At 44.4% G+C, this 17,029-nt stretch overlaps 1 protein-coding gene across 3 annotated transcripts in view; it reads right to left on the bottom strand.

The window, feature by feature from the left end:
* The window catches only part of DAB1 (DAB adaptor protein 1), a 181,012-nt gene extending 173,185 nt beyond the window's left edge, over positions 1 to 7,827 (bottom strand). For all 3 annotated transcript variants that reach the window (XM_065738277.1, XM_065738315.1, XM_065738299.1), the window contains exons 1-2: positions 7,767 to 7,827; positions 6,979 to 7,050 (exon numbers count right to left, since the gene is read on the bottom strand). The gene's annotated coding sequence lies outside the window, so the exon portion shown is untranslated. The remainder of the gene's footprint in view (positions 1 to 6,978; positions 7,051 to 7,766) is intronic.
* Positions 7,828 to 17,029: the final 9,202 nt, after the last annotated feature.

Raw genomic sequence — 17,029 nt, 5'->3', positions numbered from 1 at the left:
AGGTCTGTGTGACGTATCAGCTGACGATCTTCCTGATGTACGTACAGCTCTCCAGCCCACCATTCCACTGCCATGTCCACTGGAAGGAAGGACTGAAGCCAGATTCATCAGAGGTGGCTTCCAGAGTCAATTTGTTCTCTTTGCCCTTTTTTTGTTCTCTGCCTAAAGCCGAGCATGCAGGAAGAGAACCCAACCCAATGCGGCGCTGACTTTTTTCCTCAGGACAGAAGCTTCCTTTCTTTAAAAAAAAAAAAAGAAAGGAAGGAAGGAAGAAATTCCTGTGTATTTCCATACATGTTGCAATCTGGTAAATTACCAGAATGTATTATTTATATAAAGCCTTCTGCTTTGGAGAGATCTGTAATCGTTGGCTTCCTTGCCACGCGCTACAACACAGCTTGCCTTGTTTCACAGCCAGAAGTGCTGCTGCATCTTTTTGTCTTCCTCTCCCCAGCAACTCGGCTATTCTTCCGAGGCAGACTGCACGTGTCAACAGGTGGGATGGGCATTAGGAGGCAGTTTCTACAAAGGACCATCTGGGCACAGCATGTGGGCACAGAGCGCGGGATCCGCAGCCAACGCCGCTGCAACATCTGTCTGCCTGCAGCCTGCTCACCGGTGGGAAAGGTCACGCACTGCCACACTGCCAGCTGGGCCAGGTACCAGCGTGGAAAAAAAACAATAATAATAAAAATAACCCCCCCCCAGCCTGTGTGGGGACGGATTTTTGGCCTCTTCATACGCTTTAAACTCAACACTGTGCTGAATTCAGAACTGAAGCATCTTCCCTCTTCTCCCCAGCACAGAGATGTGCTGCCCACCACACCCTCTCCTGTAGGCATGGGACCCCACTCTGCATGACAGCAGTGGATGCAATGTGCTTTGCCTGCATAAAACTTGGGATTATACAGGCAAATACTTCTCAGACAGATTCCCCAGTGATATTGTTGAAGCAGGGAGCTAAAATACATTAACGTGCCATCAATCATGCACTTGCACACCCACAGAGTAAGTCAGAGATAACAATTTCCCCTTTATTCCTTATGGATTTTACTATAAATAAACAAAATCATTCCCACCCTGCACATTCCCGTTCCAAGACTGCTGCCAACTGACATTTCTGATGTTCCTCTGAGTAAAGCAGTGCCAAACATTTCCATATCTTTAACAGCAACCGAGGCAGCAGCTACTGAGAACTCCTGCAGTCCTCACCCCACTGTCACAATGGCCAAACCCAAAAGCTCCCAAACAATTTCTTTGGCTAAATTCTGAGTTCCGTCTCTCCAGGCTTTTAAAAATCACACGTTGCTCACAGTGCAGTGTGCTGCTGTGACAAGCAGACAAGGAAGAATATCACCTTTCTCTTCCAGAAGCAAGATGCAATGCAATCTGGACATTTGTCCAACGTAACACCATCTGGGGTCTGTCGAACTTTTCCACCTGTTTGAGTTCAGTGCATTTTTAATGTCTTTCCTTGCTGCTTATTTGCTTTTTCAGGGAACATTTGGCAGGACATAACAGCTAGGAAATGGGATCTTCATCTCAGCACGACACACTGCAGAGCTGAGATGGAAGAGTGGCTCAACCCTATCTATATGATGCCTGTTTGCCAGACCTTTGCCTCTCCCAGTTTTCCTCTATTGCTCATCCCCACCACAAATGACACAGAGGTGGCTGTCTCTCTGGCATTTCCACCTCAGACTGCCTCACTTTCTCGGGTTTTCATTACACCAGCTGCTGGTAAATGTGGTCCATGCAAATCAGAGGCTGCATAATGGGGTTATTTCAGAGCCATTTCTGGAAATTCTTAAACTGATCAAAAGAATAAACAGGGAAAAAAGCTCCTGGAAGCCTAAAACAAACCCCAACACAGAAACAGCTTCTCCTCTGTCACCTCTATTTCACATTTTCCGGGAAAAGTAAAAGCTCCAGGCAAGTGGCAGGTCTGTAAACAAAGGTGGTCAGAAAGTCAAAGTGAAGATCTGGAGAGACTGGAACAAGAAATGACACTTCAAGCACTGAGGCAGGAAGCATACCCAACCTTGACTGTAACCCAGGCACACTCGACCTCAAAAAGATGAAAGACAAAAGAAGCCAAAAGGCTCAGATGCCAGCTCTAAAGGAGAACTGGTACCATCTTCATTTGTAGAGGGGATGAATAAGATACAATGGGGGGATGAACGATGCTGGCAAATGCACACCTCACTGCTGGTGGACACTAGCAAGGTGAAGGCATCTGTGAGTCATTAACGACTGGAGGCTGATAAAGGGCAGGCAGAAGAACATCACATTCAACAGGGATTTTTCACTATCAGCTCTCACTGTTGGGGTTGGGATATGAGCCAAATGTCAGCAGACAGAGCTTGCCTGTTATCCCATATCACACAACTCTGTCCGGATAAAAACAGGACCAGACCCATCATAGCTGCAATCCAGGGAGGAAAATTCGATCTGGTTGTAAAAATACATCACTGTCTTCTCCCTGACTGTACTATGGTCTGAATTAAACTGAATATCTCATGTCCGGAACCTTTCTTTAATTCATGCTGAAGAGCCCTCACACATCTGCAGCACTGAACAAAGCAGTAAATTCACTTCTACATCTTTATGCTTTCCTGTAAGTCTTTAAATCATTCATATTCAGACTTTGTGTGTTCTGAATTGGACAGAAATGTTTCTAGCCCATAACTTCTCCATTAATTTTTGAGGGATGAACTCGTTAAAGAGAGAGCTCTGTTCTTTAATCATGGCAAGAAGGAGCATTGGTCACACTCTGCTGCCACAGGACAAGCCCTAGCAGCACCTGGGCTGAAGTCAAACCCCAAACTGAAGTCCAAATTCACACCCCAAGTGAAGCATCTGTGCTGTAAGGAAGGGTTATTGGTGCTCAAGATGTTTTGCCCCTTATAAGCATTAAAAAAGTTGTGCAAACTCACATCTGCCAGGCAACATGCCTCTGTGACTCAAAGTCTCCAAACGTGCTTCCCTGTAACAAGTAGTGCAATTATACTCCAAGACTTGATGTAAATTTGAAAGTAAGTTTGAGAACAGGCTCCCCTGCATCATCTGAAGACGCTAAGTGGGGTGAACAATAGAGCTGCACAGTAGGAAACGAAAGACTTCACTGCACTGAAACTAATTTGTGAGACATCTACCCACATTATCTTCATTGAGATGCAGCATGCCAGGGCTCATAGGTGAAAACCGCTCCTGAATACAGCAAAAGGCATTAAAACACCATTAAAGGGATTGGCTAAAACACGTAAAAATTCAGAGACAGACCTTCTTTGGTAAGGACTCTTCCTAGCAAAACACTGCAGCCTTGAGGACATCAGTGACATCCACTGTCCCTGCCTTCTGACATCTGCCCTTTCCTCAATCAACTCTTTTTCCTCTGCGGGTTGAACTCAGAGCAATGAGGTCCCCGCAATCACTGCTATAGAGGCTGGAAGGAGAGAAGATCCCCACTGCTATAGAGTCTGGAAGGAGTGAAATCCCCCACCCAGCGTGTTTAGCAGTGACATAAAGCAGACCTGCATGGCAGAGCCCTCTCCCTAAATGTGGGGTCTGTATCAGCCCCCTTGGAGCCACGTAGGACTTGAGATTACTTTAGGGACAAGGGGCTTTTTGTTGAAAGCACAAAAAAACTTGCTTTTGCAGCAGCAAAATGCTGCAAGGAAAAATGAGCATGGTACAACAGCATGCTGTCAGTCAGCATGCTGTCTCCTTAGACACTCCAAACGTGTCTGCAGCATTGCTTGAGGCCAGCCTCTCCAATGCAGCCCCTGTCCCCCAGTGCTGTGTGTTCCTATGGGTTTCTCCCTCCTTCTGAAAATGCTTTAAGATGGTTCATCCCACAGCTCTGCCCCCCAGCTGCTCCCACCTCCCCCCTCTGGCCTTTCTGGGGCAGCTGGGAAATCCTAAATTCACTAAGAGACTTTTTAAAGCAAGCAACCAGCATACATAAGATAAAATCTTCCCACAGACCTCACAACAACAACAAAACCCTCCCTGATTAACAAAGGTCATCGAATCTCAAAAGTTTACCCCCAGAGAAGTCTAACACGTATTACAGCTCTCCTCCAAAGAGTAAAGAAGGAGAAGCAAAATTGGTTTTCCAGCTGGGCTGGACCATGGGGAGGCCCCAGTGGCATCAGGACCAAACACTGGTGGGCTCTCGCAGCCCCCCAGCAGCCTCCTTCACAGAGAGGAGTGTATGGAAATATTAAAATCCTCAGTCATCTTCCCTCACGTGGCCATCGTGCCTCTCTCTGTCAGGCGGCTGTGACTGTGCTAACCTGACTGATCCATAATTCATGACCATTATCCATGCTCAATAATTACAATGTTAATATTTTGGTAATTTCAAAGTACCTTTCCCAGGCAGAGTTCAGGCTGTGCCGCTGACTAATGCATTATTTAATATTTAAGTGTTTATGAACAGAACTGTTCTCTCTCGTTTTCTCTCTCAGTTCATGTCTAAAAATCGTTTTCAGAGTGTTGGGGAAAGAGGAATTTTAAGAGAAAAATCTCACTAATTTAAGGCTGAATTTAAACACAATGAAATGTGCAATGGCCAATCTATCTGCCAAAGCCAGTCCTACAGTACAGAGGCACTGAAAGCTCTTCACTTCTGATCATCAGGAGATAACACCATCAAATTCAGCCCTTCACTCTATGAGGGCTGCAGTAGAAAAGCACTTCGTGTAATACCCAAAAACAGCTTAACAACTACTACTCATTTGGCTCAAAGGCAAAATCAAACATACTAATAACGTGAAAGCTTCCTTAAACAACATGCTTCATCAGTAAGATCAGAAAGGGAAATATAAATGCCTAAATAGGATGCTCTTGGATTAATAAAAGAATAAAAATCTAGCTTGTGTTCATCGGCCTTGACTTTTTCACAGCAAAGCAAGCTGACCTGTTTATAACTTGAGGCTGTCTTACTGTCCTAGCTGCAGAGCCCATCAGGTGCTGGAGCCAGTGCCATTCACCTGCTGCTCCTCACACTGATGGCTCTTCCTCCTGACCACGCTTATTTCTAGCTTCTCAGGAAACCTTTCTCTAGAGGGGTTTATGTCCTCATCTATTTTCTTGTTTCCTGTTGGTCTTCTAACTGCTACATGGTGCTGGCTGGACAGCAAAGAACTTTTCTCAGCCTCATCTCCTTCAAATTTCAGATTCTTCTAAGGTTTACTCAATTTCCAGAGTAGGTATCATTGCCTGGCATTGGGCTGCTGGAGAAAATCCAACGAGACCGATCAGAACTGCCCACACGCAGCAGCACTTGCAGTGGGGATGTAGCAGACATCAAGTTTACACACACACCGGCTGCGTGATGGTGACAAATAGTACAAAGGCTTATTTGATTCGAAGGCAGGATGACTGCATTGCTCATGTCAGAAAGGGATCAGTGGAAGTGTAACAACAGAGCATTCTGCATGCTACGTGCAGCACATAAAACGCCAAAAGTGCTCTTTATGTTTTGTGTGCTTTTCTAGCCTGGTTTCACAGGAAAAATAAAAAATAAAAACACAAGAGCAGTGCAATTGTTCTGTCAGTCATTGCTTCCCCAAATAACTTCTGAACCTCTTGGCTCATCTCAGGTTTGACAGATAGGGAGAGGTCTCAAAGGGATTACATTCTTACCAGATGCGTGAAAATAATAGAGACTCCAGCTCATGCCTTCCCTAGCTCACCTCCGCACGCCTCACGCTGCTCCTACCTCTGGGTGCCAATTAGACCACAAGCCAGAGCAGCTCTGAGGATAAGGGAACACTGGAGGGAAATACTCACTTATATCATCAGACAACACACAGAGGAAAACCGACACAGCAGCTGCTCCAACCACAGGGTGTGCTCAATGATTCCTGCCTCCTCCTCTCCTTCATCCTCCAAGCACCAAAATGCAGAGCGGGATCCAGCATCACCCACGCAGGCAGCCTCAGCAGCTGGCTGGGGCATCTTCTGTGCTTCCTTTGTTCTCAGAACAGAAGTCACAGGTGATGCTTGCAAACCCCTGTGTGATGCCAGTGGCAGTGCCCCACGGACTGCCCTGCTTCCCCAAGGCATGGCAGCAAATGGCATTACCTGCCTTGACCTCAGAGCTGCATGCATGAGTGCACCCCCCCAGCTGCTGCTGCACAGGTACGCCCCTGTGCTGGGGGTATAAGAAAAGTGACAAGCACTGCCTGGCAAAAAGATTTCTATTCAGTATTAAAGGGACACATACGACTGAGAAGCTCTGGGACTCTCAACTCTAATAGCCAATGCTGCTAATTAAAACTGTTTTGGAAGATCTGCAGCTAGCGTATAAATCACCCCAGCACATGCTATAAATAAGAGGCAGATACTGAATTGAATAGCTCCCATTTGTCAAGTGAATGAAGAGATCTGATTGTGCCTTTTTGAATAATAAATCCAAACATACCTAGCAGGGCACTGAGAGGTGCTGAAATTGTCTCTTTTATCAAACAACAATGATTATATTATAGAGGTATGCATTACGGGGGATCATCCATTTCTCTTGTTTTCTCATTTCTTGCTGACATTCTCCCTCCCAGACAAAAAAAACATTTTGCTCAGCACAGGATGCGTTCAGTTGAAGATCTCAGAGGCAAAGCAGAAATGTACACTACTGAGTGCTGATGCGACGCGCACCTACTACGATGTATCATGGAACAGAAGAAATATCTATGGGAACACTGAGCTGTGAACACCTAAATACATCACTTTCCCTATCTGGTCCTTTCTCTACAGCATTTCCATAGGGCTGTCCATGTGGATCACTTCTCAGGCAGAGGAGAGTTGCCTGGTTCTCATGGGCAGCGTCCATTTATACCCAGCCATGCAGAAAGGCAGGGCTCAATTTCTGAAGATCACCTCATGACATCATTAAGCAACAGAAGCTCCCAAACTGCATCGACACGAGTGACAGATTTGCATGGTTAGTAATTAAAAAAGAAGAAAAATTACCTCACTTCTATGCGGGAAGCTCTTTCCAACCATGAACGCTAGATTCTGCTCACAGTCACCATGTCTTCCTCACTGTTAAAAAAGAAAAAAACAACACAAACAAATGGGCACCAATTAGGAAATGGCATTTATTAATGCTAAGTTCAAAGTGGCTTCAAATCTTGCACATACGCTCATAAAAAAGAAGATTTAGGATTCCCTGTCACACAGAACGCTACAGAAGGTTAATTGAGTTCACTGTAGAGGTATCATTACCTCTATAACACATCAAAGGAAAAAAGCACTGCAGTCGGGTTATGAAGACAGATTTATTTTAAGCCCTTAAAACTATTTGTTAAATTTTTGCCCTCTGACAGGATGATGATTCCTCTTGCCTTGCCCCCCAGACCCTCCATGGCTGAACAGCGACTCTTCATGGCCCCAAATGAAGATGCTGAAACAAACCCTGACCCTCTCTGAGATGTGTGCTGATGCTGAAGGGGCTGAGCACTGCAGCAACATCCGTGAGCAGCAGCAGAATGGTAGCAGCTGCTAGAGGCCCTTCCCATAACCCCACAATAAGCAGCATCCTCCTCTTGGCCTGCTCTTCATCTGCTCAAGCTAGCAATGCTGCAAGCTGCATGTGCTTATATTATCAATAATAATTGTAAATCAGGGCGAATTTTATTATTTTGGAATTATGTTTGTCAATAAAATAAAATAAAATAAATGGAAAAGATGGTGCTAGGCTGGAAGAATTTGATGGCTACGCATTGATTTTGGCATCGCAGCCAGGCTGAAGTGCTTACCTTGCTGTCTGCCCTCCCCACGCTTCCTTGATTGCTCATCCTCCTGAGCTTCAACAGCATTCGTGAGGCTTTTGCTCAGGCACAAACTTTCACTTGTAATATGCTTAAGCAACGCATATGGCTAAGCAGAGAGCTCTCTGCCCCCTAAAAAAGCCTTCAAGCTGGATGCCTTCCAGACCCTGCTTCAGCCCTGCCCTGTCCTCCCCGCAGCTGTTCAGGCACAAGAAGTCTGGCGGTGCTGGCAGTGCCACCAGCTCAAAGACATGGCACTCACTGCTCAGTGCCTGGTGGTGCTATGCAGAGCCATTCACAGCACAACACATGCACAACTGGTGCTCCCCACACTGGAGCAAGCAGATAGGACTCAGAGCACACAGAGGATAAAACAGCATATTAACAGTTTTATTTCTTTTTTTTTTTTCGGGGGGGGGGGTCAGGTGACCTGAGTTTGAAATTAAGGCAAAACCCAAGAGAAAGTGAATACCTGATTGGCAGGCAGTGATGTCATACCCGTGCCAATTACAGAGGTAATTCATCTGCCTGCCTCTAAAAAGAAATAATTCCCATTCTGTTACAGCAATAAGACACTGTAGACAGCCCATTTGCAGGGGATTACATGGCACTTCTCAGGTAGTTAAAGTCACTGAGCCTTTTGACCTTGTGCCTCCGACGCTACTGGAGGCATAATCACATAGGAATGCACCACTTGTCATGTGTGTCTTACTGCTTAAATAAAGCCCAGCCATCCTGCAACCTGTGCTGCGGACCTCTGGCTCATTTTCGGTGAATTACGACGAGACAACAGCATGAAAGTAATGAACAGCGCTATTAATTAGTTTATGATATCGTTTCAGGGACAGACTAGGCAGATGAAGAAACAGTAGGGAAAGCGAGTACCACGCCAGAATAAAGGCACTTCTCAGGCCATTGCCTTGAATGCAGATATTTCACCATCCGTAGTGCTTACACAAGACAAGTAAATCTTTGCACTTCTCAATCCTGAACTCACTAGTACGAGTTGCCCTGCCAGTTATGTGGCACATAATGAACGTCAGGCAAGGTGAAAATTGATACCAAGAGCTCTTCTAAGAGCTAAAAAGTTAACACCTAAACTGGAAATCAATATATGCTTTAAGTATTGATCAGAGAGGCAGAAATCTTTTTTCCTCTGCAGAGTGAATGCTGCTACAGGTTGACCTAAAGAACACGAAAAAGCACCTTCATTTTGAGAGGCGTAAAATGAAACATCCCAAGCTGTGCCATACAGCCCTAGCACAAGCATGGAGGTCCATGCAGAGCAAACATGTTTACCTCTGTCCATAGCAAGCTTTTCAGGTTCATTGAGGAATGAAACAGCTGTGAAAAGCAAGCGTCCTATTGTCTGAGCCCTCCAGCATGTAAAAAAGCAGTAACTTCTGAGTGCCACATCATAAACACACTTGACCCTCCGTGATCAGCTCCTCCTCCAAATTACTGTACACGTCTCTGACAGTCTCATGTAAAAAGGGTCAAGAGCATCTCAGAAAAGGTTAGAAAATCTGTACGTCTCTAAACATTTGTTGGTCTGCATTCCTTTAACTTTGCATGATTAAATACAGCCTGCTTCTGTTCTTCCACTTTATCCTCCGGGGAAATTTATCATCAAAATTATTGTACAGCATTCATTACTCTAGCCTCATTTAAAACCTTGCCCTACTTATTATTTAGGCTGCAAAAAAAAAAAAAAAAGTGCTGCTTCGTATAGTATTTCCTATAATAGTCTCAATCATTACATTTAAAAGATTGCTGTAAGGCAGCTTAGCCTGCATTAGAGAAAAATAAAGTGGAATTCCATAGTTAAGTGTTGCACTTCTTATTCAGCTTTTGTTTTCCAAATCATAACAACACGACATTTCAATTCCTTAAAAGGCTCTCCCTGGTAATTACCAACAAGACTGGGCTTCAGTCCTCTGCTTTGAAAGGGACACCTAGTGGCTCTTACCTGCCTGAAAAATGGGGAAGGGGAAAAGGGAGAGGAAGTCAGGAGGCTGCAGCAATTTGGAGGTGCAGAGTTCTTTTAAATCCATGGCACAGGGAACAGACAGAGCAAACAGGGCTGTGTGTTTTGTGGTTTGGGGTTTTTTTAAGTTCCTATTCAAAATTTCCTTGTAGGACGAAGACACAGGCATGGCTATTAGAAAATTAATAAGATGTAGTGCCTAAGAGGAGTGAGAAAATCTAACTTAAATCCCAGTGGCAATTTGGGAAATTATTCATGCTGGCATGTGAAGCTTCTTAATTTGGGTTCCCTCACTGACAGGACTACCCTGACACAGATCACTGCTGTTTTTTAGATAATGTCACGTATGTGTTTGCTTCACCTTTCTGTACTTCTGCAAAAGGATCATTAATCGGAGCCTGAAGCCACTGGTACAGTTTTTCTTGAAACACAGACCCTCATGGGGAGGTTATCAGTGAGAGAAACAGGTCATAAGTTATCCCATTAGCAGCCCCAACAAGATCTTCTCCCACAGGGACTGCCGTACTGAAGACTGTGTTTTGTTTCTGGTTTGACTATAGCAAATTGAAGCAGAAACCACAATTTGGGGCAATGCCATGTATTAACACTGACCATTTTTTGGATATTGTGTCACATGCATACAAACTCGTTCAGGTCGTTTTGAACTTCCTCTTTGTCTTCCCTGGACTTTACCAATCTCAATGCCTTTTTTCTGCCCACTGGCTTCCTTTCCATCTGTTTTCCATACCAGACCAAAGACCTGGTACGGGACTTGATAATGCACAAGGAACCCCTGGTTTAATTCTCTGCCATGGAGAAAATTACCCAGCTATATCTATCTTTGCTTCACTTTTTGATTCATGGCTATACTTTCTCCCTTTCACCTACCTGCCTTGTATTTTCGACTGATTTCTACGAGAGGCTTTGCAAAGGACATTTCAATATCATAAATAAGTGAGATAAACCAGTTCCTCTCTCTTCGTTTGTTATTGACAAGTTCAAAGACTTCTAAGAGATTAAGAGTGAAAGCCTGTAAGTGACCTGCTGGGTCATCATGTCTAGGCTTTTCCTATCACTTCCAACCACATCCTACAGTACCTTTCTACTGGATAAGCCTGATCTTATCAGCATCTTCCAAATGTTTTCTTTTTTCTTATCATTTCAACCAGTTTACCAGGTACAAATGAAAGACTCAGTGGTCTATAACTCAGTGGATCATTTTCTTTCTGGTGTCACAAGACGGCATTTTTGTTCTTTCTATCAGTCGAGCAGACATTCCTCATCGCCCATAGGAAGGGGAAGAAAGAGGGGTCAGTCTCAGTGGAAGGAAGAGAAGGAAACAAGACAGCAGAGCTGATACCCACACAGAATGTGCTGTGAACGCCAGCATGTGGAAGGCACAGACAAACCAGTGAAACAATGCAAATTTGTATTTTCAGAGAAAGACTGGGAGATGGATCCATATCTTTTAGCAGATACAAATTCATTGTTGGATTTGCTTTTATTACTAACTGTATGAAATCAGAGTTAATAATGAAAAATATGCAACATTGTGTTATTTGTTTTGCACAAAATACACTTTTTTTTCATGAGTGTGGCTAGCAGTGGCTGTTTCTGATCTGTTGCGATGAGTGCCTGTGTCTGAGAGGAAGGACTGTGCTTATTAGCTGTGCAGGGCTTAAGAGTGGCAAATTACCGCACACAAACCGGGCCAACACCCAGTGCTGAGTGCCAGTAGCTGCTCAGCACATGCAGATGCATGCTGCCCTTTAACCAAATATTCTAACATATACCTAGCACTGTGAAAGGGTTTTCCACGGGAGGAAAATATTTTGTGCATTAAAATGGCTGCTGGGGAGAACGCACAAAAAGCTTCACACGTAGCTCTCTGCAAAGAGCAGCTGAGATCTCCCCCAAAGGGGACACTGCTCTGACTCGGGGCCAGAAGACATCAAACATGAGTGCTGTGGTCATGGGCAGTTTCTGACCAGGCTGAGCCGTGGCCCATTAACCCATGCACTAGGCAAACACACCAGGTTAGGACGCTTACATGAGAAGAGGCAGCTTGCCACCCTCTCCAGGTCCGTAACAGCCCCAAACTTCTTCCTACACTCAACAGCTATTTTGGTATGATAGTTCTCCTGCAAAAGCTGCCCCATAAAATGCCTAGTGCAACCAGCACGTGTCCTGTGGTACTTTCCAGCAATGGGGGCTGGAAGAGGGCAGTGAAAGAGGGCTGACTCTTGAGGGGGAACCCGAGCAAATCCTCAGCACTGCAGCTTGGAGAGAACAGGAAAGAAGAAAATTGGGTTTGTTTTCTTAGAGTGATGCATCAGTTCTATCAATTGCAACTCTATTTTTTCCTCCTTAAGAAATAGAAGTACTATTCTCCTCGTTTCCTGAAACAAATGAGTACTGTTCTCTATTCTCTAAACTGATCCTATCTATACTTAGATATTCAGAAATACAGCTAATCCCTTACACAAGCACTTAACAACAAAGCAATACCTTAAGAAATGCTTGCAGCTTACCACAGTCCCAGAAGAAGGCAACTGCTACCACAAAAAAAAACACGTGGCACAGCTGGTGTTTTGAAATCACCATGAAGACACCAAAACTGCCTCTTTTCCCTCAGGACACACAAGCCCAGTGTTTCCTCCCTTTCCCCCCAACATCAGTTACTTCATTTCTGCCCTTCCTGGCACCTTCCTGTCCACCCTATGGTATATTTTGAAGCTTGAAGTCAAACCAGCATCCCACAGCAAGCTATGTGCATCATACACCACCTGAATGATGCAACTGGGGCCTCTGGGCATAGCCCACAGGCAAAGACATGAAGGGAACTACTGGATCCTGGCAGCCATCATCACCACAATACTTTGCTGTAGCTGGGAGCTCATGGGCTGGAATCAGTGGACCCAGAAGAGGACAAAGTTACTCCCAGCATGACACTCTTCCTGTCAATCCAGCCTCTATCATTTATTTAAGTGTTCTTCTAATCTGCCAGGCTGCAGTTCATACATTTATCATCTTAAATTCTTTATGAGCGGCAGGATTAACACCTCTTTCATCAAGCTGGAAGCAAGGCTGATCCCAACTAGTTTTGATCTTGCACAGGAACCCCCAAATCTTTCAATAATTATTACATTCTGAGCTGCAGTCAGCTGTACACAGCGTATAAGAAGGTGAAGGTGTTTCTAACTCACCTTTTCTGTGCAAGAAACAGCAACAGCTCCATTTGCTGCCTGACCCCAGTCTAGAGAAAATCCTGGCACAGAGAGGTTGGTCACAGGATTATTAGCTGCTTCCCTGAACGAGCCTCAAAAATCACACCCCTCCATATAACCACAAACCAGAAGAAATGTGCTGTCAGGTTGGCAAGAATCTTTTTTGTTGTTGTTCACCACGTCCATACTAACTGATTTTAAGCAGAAAGGTCCAGGTTCCTACATCAAAGGAGCAACTTCTTTCTGTGGCCCTTGTTGCCAATTCTACAAGAGGTTAACCAGCAAAGCCAGGTGCACTGATCATGACATGACTGCTGTGTTCAGGTCTCCTCAGACGCACATCACTGCTGCCCCAGATGTAGTACAAGCAGGTCTGGAAGCAGGCTGACTTGCCAGGGCACGCCTGCAGTCACGGTGTGAGTCCAGTTTCCCTCCAGCTTGACATTCATTATCTCTCCTGACATCAACGGGATGTCAGTCGGGTCTCCTGCCCCTAGATTTGCCGTCAAATGTCATTCCACATCTGGAGAATCTTTCTGAATTTGTTTCCCAGGTGCTTCTGGCAGCATCTGCCCTTTCTTGGCATTTCACACCAGCGGCATCCCCAAGCTGAGCTGGGGAGGTTTTCAAGGGGCACAGAGCAGGAGCTGCACCTTGCTTCCTTTGGTTCTCCTCCAAGACCAACCCTCATGCCCCCACACCAGCCCACCTGCACCTCAAGGGTCTGCTGCTGGGATCCTATCACCCGTGCCACCCTAAAGCCATGCCTTGGGACTGAGACCAACATGAGCATTTTCTTCACAGTAATACCTTTGCAGCTGAGGAGGAAGAACAGTTCACCCGGTACAATTTATGGTACCAGAATGAGACAGGTCAAGGATGCAGACTTTACCTCCCATGTTATATCTGCTCTCTCTAGGGAAGAACTATCAAATTTGACCACCTTCCCCTGCTGTCTTGCCTATTGTTTGGGGAAACTCTATTTCCATCTACTGCTGAGCCCTACCCTTGCTCATGCACACAAACTTGTCTCATAATGCCCAACACCCTCCTGTGGCCTGTAGCTTTCAACCTATATATGAGTGCTTGTATTCTGATGAGAATAATGAAAAGTGATTATCTCATCATGTCATTTATGGTGGAAAGAACGGTTGATTTTTGACTTCCATGTAGTTGCATGTAATTCTCTGTGAAGAATTCACTGCTGCTTTTCCCTGCCAGCCTCGTGTCTGTTAAAAATGAAAGATTTTCAACAGGAACAGACAAGGGTCATCTCTCCCTATGCTTTCGTTCCACAGCCAGTGTTGTAGAACAAATACTGATGAGGATCATGATGATAATGAGGGAAATAATAATGAGCATTGATCTCAATGGAGATGCTCCTCCGTTCAACCAGGCCACGGAGATGAGAATCAGGAATCCCCTGACATAAAGGATGTGTCACACTGAAGTTTAATTAACAGCAAATGACAACCCAAATGACATATTCCCCCTCCCCCCTCTCCCTCCATCCTCACCCTCTCAATTTTTATAACCAACTATTTGTAACAAAACTCCAGGGGACATTTGGATATAGAAGAGAAAGGAAAAACTCCCATCCCCACATCCGCCTCGTTGCACTGCAGAAGGCAGTCAGCCATGATTCCTCTTTGCTTTTCTACGCAGTAGAGCAGTCCATGAAGAGACATCAATACAGATGAGAGGAGAATTAAGTCCAATGTGCTTCAAAAAGACATACTTGGCATGTTATTTCACAGCTTTTCCTGCTAATGGCAACGGGGTGCTTACATCTACTAAGAACACTCTGCACTTCTCCAGCCCTGTTTACTAGCACTTTCTCAGTATAAAAAAATACACACAGGTGAAACACTCAGAAGAGTTTTAGAGACCCAGCAGGAGGCCTTGCTACGAGGCCAGCTCATCTAAGCATCCAACCATGATGTGGTGGAGCTGGTCCTGCCCCATGACCCCAAGCACAAGGCCCCACTCAGCCCATGCTGCATGGTGCCACATTATCTTTCTCGGAATCATACAGAAAAATTGCTGAAATTACTATTTTTTTTTTTTTTAAACCACACCTGAGAGGATGGGAGAATCAAACCATGGGCAGTGGGGCGGGCAGGATCACCCCTCTTTCTGCAGCAAGGAGGATTTGCAGTGGAGTCAATCACAGTGCTGTGGCATAAGGAGCACTACAAATTTATTAGGTTGCTCCTAGCTCTTATCAGTAGAGAGATCAGAAGAGCAATCAATGCTCAAGGGAAACTCATGTCACTGAAAATAATGAAGAATGGTGTTCAGGACAGAAATACCTTTAAAATATGATTTTTGCTATTGATATTTCTGTAATGTAAGTATTTTTTATCTTGCTTCAAACACCAAATATTTACAAGCTTTTTCTCAATAAATATGAACAATTTTGACTGACATACTGCTCTGTAACTGATCATACTAGATTCTGTGGAAGCAAACTTGAGTTCCTGTACTGTCAAGAACTCAGGGATATCTTATTTTAAAATAGTTCTGCATATTTGTATACAATTTTTTTTAAGACAATCATAATATAGTTGATGCATTTTCTAGATTATATGCATGGGATGAGGTAAGGAATATCTAAGGCAATTTCATGCTTTTATATCCATTACACATTAACTCATCACTTACTGATCACAGAAAGAATCAATGGTTCCAATCTAATCAATCTCCAGCAGGGTAAGGTCATAGACTTCTGCTGGTAACTGCAATCAGACATGTAAGAAGAGGATAGTAGCTGAACAGTGTGAAAAGCATCTTCCATTGGTAACCTGTCCCAAAAACATTCCCCATGGAAAACTCATGTAAAATAAAGAGCTGGACTCAAAATACAACTGCAGCACTCCACAGGAGATGTAAAACAACTTGTGAGGCACCATCCTTTGCTGTAAGCCAGCCATCCCTCCTCCCCGTAACAGCTGCTCCTCACGTGGAGAAATCCAGATGATGAAGCAAATACCACAAGGGAGGAGGACAGATCCAGTCCTTGCCCATGGCTGCACCCTGTGTATAGGTAAGCAAAACTGATGGGCAGAAGCCAGCACAGGACAGGGCCAGCAGCAAGGAAGAGCTGATCCTATCTTTGGGAGAAAAAGTAAATATCGCATGTTCAAAAAGAGGAGCACGAAATAAAAGGAAATAAAAGAAATGTAAGTCTGTACAAAACCCAAAGAAGTCAGCCTTGGAAATTACAACATAACCAGTCTCTTGATTCCTGGAAGACAGCTATCTGTAATCTAATTGAATAGCTTGAAATGCAGTGCTATTAGAGAATCAAAGCACCTGTGTCTCAGCTTCAATATCTATGAAACAGAAGTAATAGTGTTTACCCACCTCACAGAGATAACAGGGGGAGTTCCGTTTGTACAGAAATGTGATCATGTAGAAAGCATGGTGGTATGAGAGTGCTAAATGTTATTATTAGTTGTATGTTTCGGTACTCCAAAAACACAATTTATTCAAGCTCTTCTGTTTCTTTGACACTTGTAAAAGGCTTCCAAAAAGGCTTAAAACCCCCGCTCAAAAATAAACATCAGAATAATGAGCTTTCCTTATTTAATTCACCAAATCGGCACAATAAGCTCATGTTTAAACAAAAAATGAAAAGGAAACTTGCTGCTGTGCCAGAACAGCAGCACAATCAATTTTAATTAGCATTGCTCATTGTGGGAAATGATAAGGTATCAGTCATAGTAATTGGTGGTGTTGACAATTAGTCAAAGTCATTAACATCTCAAGACCCGGGACAAAAAAAAAAAAAAGCTTGCTGAATTTTAAATATCTGGAGGAGGCTTTACTTCCAAACACTTAATTTTTGCACAGTCTGATAACACCACCTACATTTATTATTTGTTATTTTCCATCAAGCACAAACGCTGCAGTAACACAGCTGGCCCGATGTCACCAGCCCTTGATCAACGCGGGTTCCCCGTCGAGGGCTGCTGTGAGCTGGGCTCCCCGCTTCCTTTACTGCTCCTTCGGACCCCAGCCAGCTCCAGAACAGA

Source organism: Cyrtonyx montezumae, unplaced genomic scaffold (genome assembly GCF_038088225.1).
Source record: "Cyrtonyx montezumae isolate F1298 unplaced genomic scaffold, pur_monq_1.0 scaffold_1, whole genome shotgun sequence".
NCBI classification, from domain to species: Eukaryota; Metazoa; Chordata; class Aves; order Galliformes; family Odontophoridae; genus Cyrtonyx; species Cyrtonyx montezumae.
The sequence above is the reverse complement of the archived record's forward strand: the minus strand, read 5'-3'. Positions and strand labels throughout refer to the sequence as shown.